At 46.3% G+C, this 13,637-nt stretch overlaps 1 pseudogene across 1 annotated transcript in view; it reads right to left on the reverse strand.

Annotated features, from left to right (window-relative positions):
• The window catches only part of LOC144934359 (gap junction gamma-1 protein-like), a 7,011-nt pseudogene extending 3,889 nt beyond the window's left edge, over positions 1-3,122 (reverse strand). The window contains exons 1-3 of the transcript XR_013637154.1: positions 2,954-3,122; positions 1,522-1,847; positions 3-105 (exon numbers count right to left, since the gene is read on the reverse strand). The product of XR_013637154.1 is annotated as a gap junction gamma-1 protein-like (transcript). The remainder of the gene's footprint in view (positions 1-2; positions 106-1,521; positions 1,848-2,953) is intronic.
• Between the last annotated feature and the right edge of the window lie 10,515 nt (positions 3,123-13,637).

The raw sequence follows: 13,637 nt of genomic DNA on the forward strand, positions 1-13,637 counted from the left end.
ACCATGGGGTCCTCCTCCATGTTGTCCTCCGCCTCTTCGACCCCGCGGTCGGGGCCACGGCACACCAGTGGAGTTCGCTTCCGCTTGACACACTTGTCTTCGCTCCTGGCACGGCGCACAATAAAGAGTGCGCATTTAATTTAATCTCGAAATTTCATACGTCATAAGTAAATGAAAATCCGCGCTCTATAAAATGTAATATCATTTACAGATATAAAAGCTATTTGGCTGTCTGGAAATCCACTTTTACTTCTAATTATCGCCCCTGAGAACACTTAAAGTCTGTTATTTTAAGAGTACTTGAGCTGATACCCCCTTTTATTATTTTTAAGTAGGCTTACCGAAACGTAATTTGGAAATCATCACATACTCTACTTAAATTGTTCAATAAAACGAGATCGTAAACGTGGCAGGCTAATTATAACTGTTATACATATATAAAACACGTGTCTTGCAGTATCGCCAGGCAATATCCAAAACACAATGAACTTACGTATTCACTATGTACATTTATATTACTTAGGTAAACAAGTAAAATGAAGAAAAAAAACACTCCACAGCCATGCACAGGGCAACCCATGCACATTTGTCATCAAGGCATGAATGCAAAGCTACATCAAAACAATAACAGATGCCAACGCTGCCAGTTTGTCACTTTTAGTCCATGAGTCCAGACCAGAAATGTTACTTGTTAGTACCAACGGCGGTGGAATAACTCTAGTGGTTACAAATTCTTTCTATGGCCAATAACAGGATATTACAAAAAGATAACCTTTGAATTATTTGGTAATCCAACAATTTACAGGCAGTCCTCGACTTATAAAATGCACGCACTTACGAACCAGCTTCCATTTCTTTTTTAAAACCTCAACTTCAAATGCGAGCTCGCACAGGCAAACTGAACAACGGAACTCGTTTGTTCAGCGGAGAGATCCTCCGTGAGATGTAATGAGGCAGCCTCGTGCTCGGAGTGAGTGCCTGTGTGTGTGTGTGCACAATTGTGGGGACTCAAGGCACAACTGTGGGGATTCAAGGCAAGTACAAATATATATATTAATGATATTACTTTACACTATGAGATCTCTTTTACCAGTGGCAAAATATGATAGTAGGTTTTTACCCTTTTAACTGGAATAAAGGTGTCAGTTTTGTACCAGTTAAAAGGGTAAAAACCTACTATCACTATGATATTACTTTATTTTATATTTACTATACAATATACATTAAAATATTGCATGCAAACGTACAATATTAGTTATTTATGAGTTTAACAATGGTTCCCTTTTTCGTTGAACCTCAACATATTTCATACGTGCATTTAAATAAAGTACGGTACATTATTGTGTTCCGACTTACGAACCATTAGACTTACGGAGCTCTGAAACTGAACTCGTTCGTAAGTCGAGGACCGACCATATTTTCATTATTCGCCTTGTAAATGCATCGATGCGACGTTTTTTTTGCAACCACGTGTGGTACCAATTTCCCACTATGGCCCATTGACTATTTGCTTGGTCTCACCTGGAAATGCGATGGATGGCAAAGCCGAGGTACAGGATGGTGGGCATGGCAACCATGATGATTTGGAACACCCAGAAGCGGACGTGCGAGAGCGGCGCAAAACTGTCGTAGCAGACGTTCTCGCAGCCAGGCTGCGCCGTGTTGCACACGAACTTGCTCTGCTCGTCATAGTAGATGGACTCGCCCCCGACCGCCGTGAGCACGATGCGGAAAATGAGGAAGGTGGTGAACCATAGCTTGCCCAGGAAGGTGGAGTGTTGGTGCACCTCCTCCAGCAGCCGTGTGAGAAAGCTCCAGCTCATCTTGGACGCTGTTCAGACGCAGCGCTGCAGAGAGAGAATTGCGTTAAACAATGTGCACATAAGCACGGGCAAAAGCAAGTCCACAAATCCACAAACGTTTCATGCAACACACACAAAGCAGCAGCCCTTTGTATGAAAGTGCCAACTATATGAAATGTTTAAATGCAAGTAACTTAAGTTGATCAAGATGCGTACTCCAAGAAACATTACATTACGCACAGGGAACTGTTTGTCTGGAGCAGAGAAGAGGCTTTGTCAGGGCAGGGTGAGAAGGCGGAAGGGGTACGGAGTGGGGGCAGAGGGTAGATGTAATGAAATGGGGGTTGGGTGGGTTGCCCCATGCTGCGAGCATCTGGGCCCCCTCCCCCACGAGCACCAGTCTACTCCATACTAAGCGCCAATCCCAAAGCAAATATCGGAATGTCGATCAAAAATCCTGTGGAGAATCCCATCTTCTTAAACAGGGAATTGTTGGGATGTCGTGCTGGCTGGCTGATAGGAGTGAATAAATGTTTGTTGCTCATCCTTAGAGAAGCACTCCTGGCTTCCCCCCCCCTCTTACTCCGCTCATGCTCTTTGTCCTTCTTTCCCATTATTCCCCTTCGCCTCTCTCTTTGTGGTTTTTTTCTAGAGGCTTCAACACCATGCTGTGAACATTCCCAGTATAATCAGATATGCGATGGGCAGCTATAATGTAGAGCACTCGTGGCCACGATTGCATGCAATATTTATATCATGATGAGACTTGTTGCTTTGAGTCGTTGGTCATAAATACATAAAAAAGCCTTTGAAAAGGCATGGTTTGAATCATGGCTACTGGCAACACAAAAAAATAACACGAAAATACCGTAACACTAGACGCTGGCGCTTACATTAACAACGTTATGTTTTCATTGTCCATGCCATTCCAAAGTATTATTATTACATTGAGTCAAATATTGTGTGCTAATGTATGGAAAATACATGTTTCACAGACACAAACAATCAAGAAAAAGCACGTAACCTTTAAAAACTGAAATGTGCTTGGAGCCGAAATTCCACCACACGAGACGATTAACTCCAAACAGTTGACGGCCATTACTTAAAAAGGCATTTCGTGTAAAATGAAAGAGGACAAAGAAATAACTTACCATGAAGTGGCACGGTTTACAAACACTCAGACCCTTCAGTTGGAGCGAGGGCAACCCAAGAACTAAATCTTCAGGTGCAGACTGAAGATCAGGGCTGGCACAATTAATGATGGGTGTCAGCAGCTAGCCACTGTCGGCAGGATCCCATCAATCGTCTCCCAAGGTTCCACCTCCTGCCCCTTGTCCCCATCCCACCTAACTCCAGGCAGTGTGCGAATGCTCTGGTCTCTGATTGGATGCAGGGACAGGTCATTTTTCTGATTGGCTCAGCCAAAAAATGTGCCTGAACACAAGTTATCCCTGTTTAAAGGAAATGTGCAAGGGTCAGATTCCACCCAAGCCCCCTCCTCCCACCCTACAGAAAAACAACGTTCTGCTGACAAAGGTTAAATGGAATTAGGTGAACAGCAGAGGAGTAATCTGCCATTGCAGACCACGCACCATGAGCTAACGTGATTCTTACATTCAAGTCATCTGCTGATTCCTGTGATACCAATGTGCTGGATTCATTCACATTAACAGCTGTGCATTGTTTGGAGGTCGGTTATCTCAGCACGCATTGCCAAGTAATTCTTGCATTCCCAGGAGGATGGGTAACAGACGGTGTAATTGCCGTAATGACAGTGGACCGGTCTCTCAGGGACCACTGCTATGTGGCTGCTATCTGAAAACCACCCACAGCCTGCCACTATTTGCATTCATAGCCAGAGGTGGCATTGCCATAACATTGATTGATAATACATAAAAGTCAGCCCCACATACAAATCTTAGCTGTGAATATGATCATGAACATAATTTCGTAATAATCGAAACAACATTCCTGATGGAAACAAGATGCAGTGCCTTTAAGTGCCTTTAAATGCCTTGAAGGAAGACAAAAGCAGGGAGGAATGTGGAGAGTGGGGGAGAGAAAGCACGTTTGTAAAAGGCCAGGAAGCTGTTTAAAGGGAGTGCAAACTCTGCATTGGTGTGACCAAATGTCGACTAATTAGAGGCTACTTATCACAACACACACAAGCCTGTCAGCTGCAACTTCAAGAGTCACCCACACGGATGGTCGTAATTAACGGAATTAATGCCAATGAGAGAGCATCTGGAGCGGTGGCGGAAAAGGAAACCACGGCGAGGAAAATAGAAATAAAATTAACATGCATCAAAACAAGAAAGCACTTTTATAAACAAAGTCGTCTTCATGATTTGCTATCCAAGTCAGTTTAGTTTTATGTTTGCACAGAATTCTACGACACACCAGCAGAATTATCTATTATCTTTACAATAGCGGCCGACAGAAAAATAGAATAGACGCTGAAAAGAGCCCAAAGAAGCGTGGGGGGGGGGCTGCTGTGATTTGCATTGAGATACAAAGGGGGGACACGTGGATCATGGCATGCATGAAAAACAAAAACATCAAATTGACTCGCAACAAAAGTTAAGTGGGATGGAGCCAGGGCACACATCACGAGAAAGTTTGAGAGAAAGGGCGAGTGGTGGAATGTCAGCGAATAAAAAAAAAACACGGCTGAGAGGCCGGACACCGTGGAGATGGAACACTTCAATTAGCTCCAGATGGAATGTGGCGTCACAGAAACGTGGGGAGGCATTCATCCAATAGGGAATTGAACATGGCTTTATGATAAATGTGCGTTGACTCTTGATATAAATGTCCATCACAATAACAGTGGCGTTGCTCGAGTCTTGTCCTCTGCAAAAACAACCAACCATTCATCATCCAAACTATTCCGTTACTTGATATGGAACGCACTGCTGCACGCTGGGGTCGCCTGTAGCCACGTGGGTACCTTGGCCGTGCGGACAGGGACAATGGCCAGTCAGTAAACGTGCGGCACCGGCTGGCCTTGAAGGACAGGCACCGTGTGAGCCGTGTTAATATTATTTCACGTTCTCCGAGTGTGTACAGTGTACTCTCTCCATTCAGTATTGTGATTCAAGATAGCATTCTCTCTCTCTCTCTCTAGCAAGTGTGAGCACCCCAGCCCCCACAATTCAGCCTTGTTCAACTTTGTTCGAGATTTCACTCAATACAACCGCTTTTCCCTCCTGCCAAGTCACCACCACCCAACCCCCACTGTTGACGAGGTGTACGGGTGCCGCTCCCTTTATGCGGTCCATGAAAAGGGGCGCACACAGCGAAAGAGTAAGATACGCCATACCGAGTAGCGGCACACAGTACACACTGCAACAATGTTGCGTCCCGCGTCCCACCACATCGCCGCATATGAGTGAATTCAACCCGCATATGAGCGAGTTCAAACCGCAGGAGCGAATGTTTGGGTATAAATAGATTAGCCGCGTAGACGCGAAACCGCATAAAGCGAGAGAAACGTGGATTGATAAACCTCTCCCACGCGAGCCCCCCCCCCCCCCATTACTATCTCTCGGTAGCCGAGATGGGTTCAGTGTATCTCTAGATCTGACCACGACGATGAGCGTCGTGGTTGTCCGTGGACACCAAGTTCCATCACGATGGACAGAGCCGCGATGGCTCTTTTGCCCAGGCACCGTCCACCCAACTGCCGCGTGCGACCGGCGCCGAGGCGAGATCAGTTTTTTTTATTGCTTTCAAATCTTGGTAAAGTTAACAAACCAGCATCGAGGGGTTCGACGTGCCCGCAACAAGAGCACACGTCTAACGGCCGTGAAATGAATATCGTGCGAGATGGCAACTGCTCGGGGGAGGCTTTCGTCCACGACTAATGAGGACAATGACGGCGAATTACGGCGATTACAACCGAGCGCCACTCTGCGATCGCGCAGTCACCGAAACAAACTCATGCAGAGAGCCACTTGGGGCGACGAGCACGCGAGAGGCGCCGCGAACACAAAGAGTTCATCCCGACCCACGCGGTCGGCAGACCTCTCTCGGCGCGGCAGGGAGACAAAGGCGGCTGCGGCGGTGGCCGCCGTGGGGAGACGGACCACAGAGGAGAGCAGACCCTGGACCGCTCGGGAGAGGCGAGCTGGAGACGGCAGAGCGATTTCGGCGTCGCCGCTCAGCCGCTGACTGCGCTGTTTGAAACTCGGCGCAGCTCAGCGGGAACGCCTGGACGTGCGGTGACGTCAGCCCCAGTGGCCCATCCACGCGATGGGGCTGCACCTGGGTCCCCGTGGCCTGCAAGGGGTCCCCGTGGCCTGCAGGGGGTCCCCGTGGTCTGCCGGGGGTCCCTCCATCCTGGAGCAACTCCTCCCACACTGGAGCAGGTCTCTATCGGCTGGAGTGGTGACATATAGCTATCTGGAGTCGAGATAAAATTCCTTAGTCTGGAGCGGGGTCCCTCCAGTCTGGAGTGTGTCCCCAGCCAAGAGCAATTCCCCTCCTTCATTGATCAGATTCCAAGATCCTGGGGATGGATTTCCTTCTCTGGAATCAGGTTTCCTCATTCTCAACCGCATCCTCTTATCCTGCACAGCTTTCTCTGTCCCAGATGAAGTCTCCATCATAGACTCGGTCCTTCTATGCTGTCAGATTCTTTGCAAAGGTACTTTTTGATCTCTATTTGCAGACTGATCCAACCTTTCACAGTAATCACCTCCCGCTTGTTCTGGAAATTGTATCGGTATTATTTTCACACCCACGTGCCTATGACCTCTCCTATAATTGCATTCCCTTGTCTTTATCACGTGGACTTCCCGGAGAGGTGTGTACAGATTTTAAATTGGTGGGGGAAGATATTTTCCTTCATATTTACACCTGATCTGAAAACAATGAGGTAATCGTACGTGTCGAGGAAGCTTTCACTTGTGAGCTGTGGAGCAGAAACTGTTGTCACAGCTCCGTGAACAATAAACATTGTGCCAACAGCCCAATTCATTTGTTTTTATTGCACTGTCCCACACAGCTCGTGAACAATGCTGGCTCGAAAGTAGTTTGACAAAAACGTGTGCCTTTATTTACTGGTAGGGGGGAGGGATTCAACCCGTGCAGTTATTTGCCAGGCCATTGACACATTATCACGGCTACCGAGTTGGCAAACAGCTGTTTTGCCTTGCGTGGTCGATCGTCAATTCTGCCTGTCGGGGATTTGTATTAGCGTTGGTCTCTTCACAACTGCCTATTGTGTGTTCAAGAATGATCCTGTGCTATTCCTGTGCAGTATGTGATTAAGTGATGTCCCTTCAATTGTAAATAGGTGTTGAATATGATTATATTTGAACACGACTGCAATCAGATTATTTTTCTTTCATATTTATACTGAAGGAATGTAATGAGCTACAAAGCTCTCTTTCACAGACGTGCAATGCTCCACGTCATCAACATTAGGTGAAGAGGAAGTACACTGCCACCCAGAGGAACAGGTCCTAGCAATTTTTATTCATCAGTGGTGATCAGCCATGGTTCATTTGGCACGGGATGCAGATCCTTCAAGCTAATGTGTCTATGTTGATATTTTAAGGCATATATTCATTTAGTTGAAAACAACACAATTACCGTAGTTAAATTGGTTTTCATACGTCTACTTCATTCTGGTTATGATTGGATAATTACATTGATTGGTAATTAATAATTTCCGGCGTATCTTAGTAATATGCGTAACAATTTACCTCTTCGATTCGATTGTCAGTTTTCAGGGCCGCGTTTTAAGAATTGAGTCTTTATTGTCTATATTTGCCATCGCATTGTTTTTTGTTTTTTTATGTATACAGAATAATTCGCTCTATTAACCTCCATGTATTATGAGTAGAGTATATAATTTGCATACCATCATCACCAGCCATCATCTATAAATTGCTGGTTGAAAACCTCCCCACTTTGCCATCCCTCATCGTCCTGCGATGCCGCAATCCATCTCGCTCCTACCCATTAGCGAATCTCATCAGATCATGACCACGATGATAGTCCTCAGGGCGTATTATCTTCTTTGGCTGCCATTCCATCTTCAGTCTCCAACACTTTTCGCTTTTAGCAGTGTCCTGCCCAGGCCCACTTAACAGTCAATGACTGATATTTTGTTCTTTTCTGATTCATGTAATTCCTCTTGCGGACTGTCATTGTAATTCCCTGTCTGCATCTTCCCATGCTTTGCTTACTTACATTTTTTTTTATTTCTTTGTCAGTGTCTATGTTCCTGATCTGTATGTTGTGACAGTAATATGAACAGACTAAAACATCTGTATCTTTAAGCAGTGATGTTTGTTTTTATTATTATTATCCATCATTATTCATTCAAGAACCCAGAATACAAAGTGGATTTCACAAAGAGGGGAAAAACCGCAGATCACTTGTAAGTCACAAACTCGGTGCAATACAGCCTCAAAAGTAGGGATCGAAAGAGGGCGTCTGGGCTCGCTGCCCGACCGCGATCGGGGTAACGATCGGGAGCAGTGGATTTAAGGGCAAGAAAATGGAAGGGGAGGGGGGCGTCGGGTGATTTGTTGCGTTTCTATGGGTCGAGTTATAGCTCGGGTCGAGTTGTAAGTGTTACTTGGATTGCCTTTTTTATCGGTCGCCTTTTGGAATTCTCTGGTCTGAAGATGGTGGGATAGGGCCATAAAGAAGGCTGTCTCAGTTTCAAAGATAATGCATATATTATCAGAGCATGTTTGTTCGCATGTTTTGCCACAAGTCCGTGTGATGAATGCATGTTTTATTGCCAGAAAGGGTAAAACCTATTCTTATATATTTTTATAATTGTTGCTTTCCATAATGAAATTCGTCATCAATTATTGCCCTAGATATACATATTATGCTGGGCTATCAGTCCCCCCCACCCCCACAATAATGATTTGATAAAAATACATTCTACTTAGAACGCGCCGTCGCCGCACACAATTCGCTCACTTTTAAAGAGAGAGGACGAATCGGAGGCCAGAAGAAGGAACCACAGACGAGCGGGAAAGGCAGCAGCCAGGCGGTGAGCCCGCCCAATCCCCCCCCCCCCAAGCTCTGCGGTCCTCTATTTTAATGCGTTTTCATCCAATTAATGAGCGTGAACATGTGGGAAAACCCACGCGTGCGAGGTGGTAACACTCTATAGTCTATCCCATAAGATGGTACGAGTACATCTGTACGATATTAGTCCGTTCTTTGTTGCACGCCTTCTCCTGGCGATCATGGGTATGGCACATCGAGCCCAGGGGAAGGGAGTTTCACAACATTTGTGTGTTATCCACCAACCCTCACTGCGTCCACGGTGCTGGATCACGGGCCTGCATAGCCATCGCCACTCGGCTTTGTTCAGCAAGCTTGTGCTTGATTTTTGTTTTGCTCACATTTATTTACCTCGAGTCCAACTTTGTAGCCATCCTTGTTTAGTTTTGTAATTTCTTGCTGCTAATTTCGATTGTTGGTTATAAAGGTAATGCAAAATAATGCATATGATAACGAATCGATGTGTACACACAAAATCCGAAGCTTGTATTCTGGGCAGGTAATGTGTTTCAATCGATGCATCGCTTTTAATCCCACGACGCTCGTTTTAGTATCATTGTTGATGTAAAGTACTTGCAGTAAAATCATAGCCCATAGAAGATTTCCACGGAGTTTTATTGAGTGCACAAGCGCAGTGCCCACGGCTTCAGAGACGCTGAGGTTAACACTTTCTCTGCCTCCGAATTTGGACAGCTGGGATATCACATGCCACATTCATGGCCAAGTTGTTAACTGTGTCAGGGCGATTTGGTCTCTTAAACATATAGCGAGAGACTGTGCCTATCTAGTTGGGGAACGATCATGACTGTCACAGAGCCTGTGGGGTTTGGCTGGGACAACTCGCAGAGGCCCTGTGGGGCTTCAGTTCACAAAGGCAAGATCTCGGGCAGGAGCCAGCCTGGCAGTCTGCCCTCCAAGTGAAGGCTTCTTAGGGTCCTGCGAATGATCGCCGTTCTGTCAAAACGGTATTTTTTTTTAATGAATTGCACTTTGGATTATCGTATTTTGTTCATTTACTTACAGTGTATTAAAATCAGGAATATGCAGAAACAGCACGCCTTAAATCATGGTAAAGTACAGTACTAGCTATGCAGATGTCGTAGATCGTCAACATATCCAGATGTCCGTTTGTTCCATGCACAGCGACATCACTCCTCCTCCTCCACCACCATTGTTACATAACACTGCCGCATACTTGAGCTCCGTTTATACAATTGTGCAAACTTGGTCTTGGTTAACGATTACCATATTAGCATTTGGCAGTGGATAACATCCGCCCCCCCCCGAGTATAAGTACGTTAAACAAAAATAACAAATAATTATATCATTAAAGTTGGGTTAAAGCTGTCATGAGTCACCTTGACAGCGCGGCAGAACTGATGACATCAACTGGACGCGAGAACGACAGCAGCCCCGCATATCTGCAAGGCCGCTAGAGACCAGCGAATGTTCAGTGCCCGCAAGTGGCGCAGTGTCACTCTCTGCCCCGTCAGTTTTGTGTTTCTCAGCTCGGGTTTCCTTGTTGCTGGATGCTGGGTGGGGGGGGACTGCACCGTCTGCTCAATGCTCTTCTTGTGGTGGCCGAGGCTGCTGCTGCTCCTTATTTGGGCCGTCCCACGCACGTAAATCACGAATGCGCGCGGATCAGGTTATTCGGTCACACTTTACGCAGTTTGCAGTAAATTATCGGTATTTTACGGGCACGTGGGTCATTTCGGGTTGTGTCTACGGTGAAGAGTTCAGTGCGTTCGCGCCGAGGTAGCACGGGTTAAAATGTTATGGTGAAAAAGAAAACAACGATGCTGCTCTCAAGTCACGCAGCTTACGCTTGATAAGTGTTAGTGAGCTGACACATTAGGCTGCTCACCGAGGTTGCTTTTTGAAGACGAACGACGTTTTGACGAAGTAAATCGTTGTGTAGTTGTGTTAAGTGTCATTGCTTGTTTTGTTCAGGGGTGGAATTAGGAAAGGCACAGCGACTCTACCTTTATGGACATGGGATAAAAATACACGGGGAGTGTGGGCCTGCCAAAGAGGGCTACTGCAGGGAGGCGAGAATGATGCGTGACGTGGCTTGGAGCAAGCCATCGGAAAACCTTTCCAGAGACCAGAGCGGGCGGTAACGCGACTCCCTGGCTAATGATAAAATGACCTCCAGGGAATGCAGGATGCAACGTTCACAGATTGCATCCATTGCTCTGCCTCTGTAAAAAAGGTAACATTGTTTTGTACAGTGCTACTTCACCGACCCCCCCCCCCATATACTGCAACCTTAAGCCGGTACACGGTCTGGGTGGAAGTCGACGATGAAGGTAAGCCCCTAATCAAGGACACTGCCTCTCTTGTGAGCGACGCGGACAGGTGCGGAGTTGGTTTCACGCCTCGAGACGTGCCACGTGCATCACGGCCTCGTGATGCGCGTTTCATTTGCCTGGCGCAAACACGGTGAGGTTGGTGGTGGGGGGGGGTATATCACGTCACCTCGCTGGGACAGGGCGGGGGCAGCGTCCGTTTGGGGGTGTGCGGGGGTTGGGGGGCCGTGTTTCATCCCATGCGCTGGCCGCCTTGAATTCAGAGCCCCGTCGGGGCCGCCACCAACCTGCAAATCCATGTGTACCACCTGCAGCGTGCCTCGGCGCACAAGCTACATCACGAAGACATGAAAGAATGCCGACACCTGGCTGTGCACCTTTGATATATATTCATGAGATGCACGTTCCTGTTGTTGATCAAAAAACACGCGTGGCCAAAACATTCCGTCAAAACAGTGCTACACATTTCCACTGTAGAGAATGTAATTATCATTTATACTTGCAAGCATTGTGCATTTTTTTTTACTTTGGTTGAAAAAAAAAATGCTGGTTGCAAACTTGCCAGCAAAATAAACCCCCCGTTGCATCTTGCAGAGCGCTAAAGAGGGCTTGAGAGCGTGTGGCGCGCCTGGGTAGCTCGAGTCGCGAGTCCAGGCCGAGTTGCGGTATCCCAGCACCCCCTGCTGGAGGAGGAGGCGGCGGCGGCGGCGGCGTGACCTTGGGAATGCGATTCCTTCCCCCCCCCATAAAGCCACCAACAGCACGCAGCTGTGCCGCCCCATCATCTGAACGGGCTGAACAGGATATGCAGGCCAATGCGGTCAAATAAAACTCAAATTGAGCTCGTGTTTTAAGAGCGTATAGCATTTTAATATGCATTTCTGTAAGTTACAAGCATAGCTGTAAAGTGAACTAAAAAACATTGTTTTCATATAATGTAATTAAGATATAGGTAATGATCCTAGCTTAATTTACACATTTACACAAGCAAGAGACTTCATCGGCAAATATTAAAATGTCATTTATACAACATGGAGCAACGTCATAAATACCAAATTATAACATTTAAGTGGCATGATTTCAATGGAGGAATAATGAGGGCATTTGCTGATAATCAGCCATAACACTGTGGAAATACTGGCAACACAACAACCTTAAATAGACCGTGGATGTCTGATGTCACATAACATGAATATGACCTCGTTTGGGAAAGAAAACTAATATCCAGGATATTAACGCAGGCCTACATTTAAAATAGTTATAATCAAATAAAAATGTTATTATTTTTATTATAAAATATAAGTATAAATACATAGAAGTACACGCTATGAAATCTATCTTTAGCACTTTCCTTATACCATGCTGTATCATATTGCTTCCTTATCAAATTATTTCGATAGATATCATCCAGATGTCACACGGCTCTCAACCAACTTACAAAGACCATCTGACCCTTGGTGTGCACAGCACCAGTCCACTCGTGTCCCTTTGCAACACAATATCCTCACCATTTCCTTTCTGTCACACCCCGCGCTACTTTCCTTCGCCACTTCACACATACCCTTGACCAACATCACTTACAACGGAGCCCCCTCACTGTCTCTTTACAGCACCAGCTCCTTGTCACGTTCCATGCCACTTCCCTTTATGACTTAGCACACAAAGCCCCCCCCCCGCCCTCGCTTGCCTTCGCAACCGAACACGTGCCACTCCACGACTTTCACGATAGAAACAAAGCATCTCTCTCTGCTCCCTCCCTCCAAAACAAAACTCTCTTGGCTTTTCCTCAATAAAATGTGCCACTTGCAACCTCTCTCTTTCAGCAAAATCTCCCCAAAATCATGCTCTACCAACAAATGCCCATCACAACCTCTCCTTCACAAACCCATATTCTCCTCCAAAGGCTACATCTGTCGTCAAATCCTGCGTTATCAAACCGGAGGCATCCTCTGTTCTTTCGTCGTCGCCATTACAGCCTTGAGATTGGTTCACAAACACTGTATTGTGCAATCTTGGGTCAGCGAGGGCACTGGCTTGGTATGAGTCTCACAGAGGTCACGCTATCATTCTGGGTTGGTCAAATGTTGCTGATGGAGCGGACATTACGTGTGGGTTCGCTCTGGGGGTTGCATTACTGTCAACATCTGCTGAAGTCATTATCACGGGACTATGATATCAGGCACACGTTGATCAGCTGTGCCAATAATGGACGTATTGAAGCAATGTTTACGAGTCACACATGCTGTGCCAGTACAACACCACAATTCTGTCTTTGGTTGGCCATAGCCAAGTGCTACTGGAGAGAACAAAAGCCATGCCCTGGCTGGCCCGTGCCCACCTGGATGGCATTTTACCTTGACAACTCACGGATTCAATCCCCATTGGTCCCAGATAAATTGAAGGCATCTATCGCCGTTTACTTGAGAATTGGACAATAATTCACACTCCGTATGCCTACATTTACAATCAAACACTTTCTACAATA

This window comes from Lampetra fluviatilis, chromosome 10 (assembly GCF_964198595.1).
Source record: "Lampetra fluviatilis chromosome 10, kcLamFluv1.1, whole genome shotgun sequence".
NCBI lineage: Eukaryota > Metazoa > Chordata > Hyperoartia > Petromyzontiformes > Petromyzontidae > Lampetra > Lampetra fluviatilis.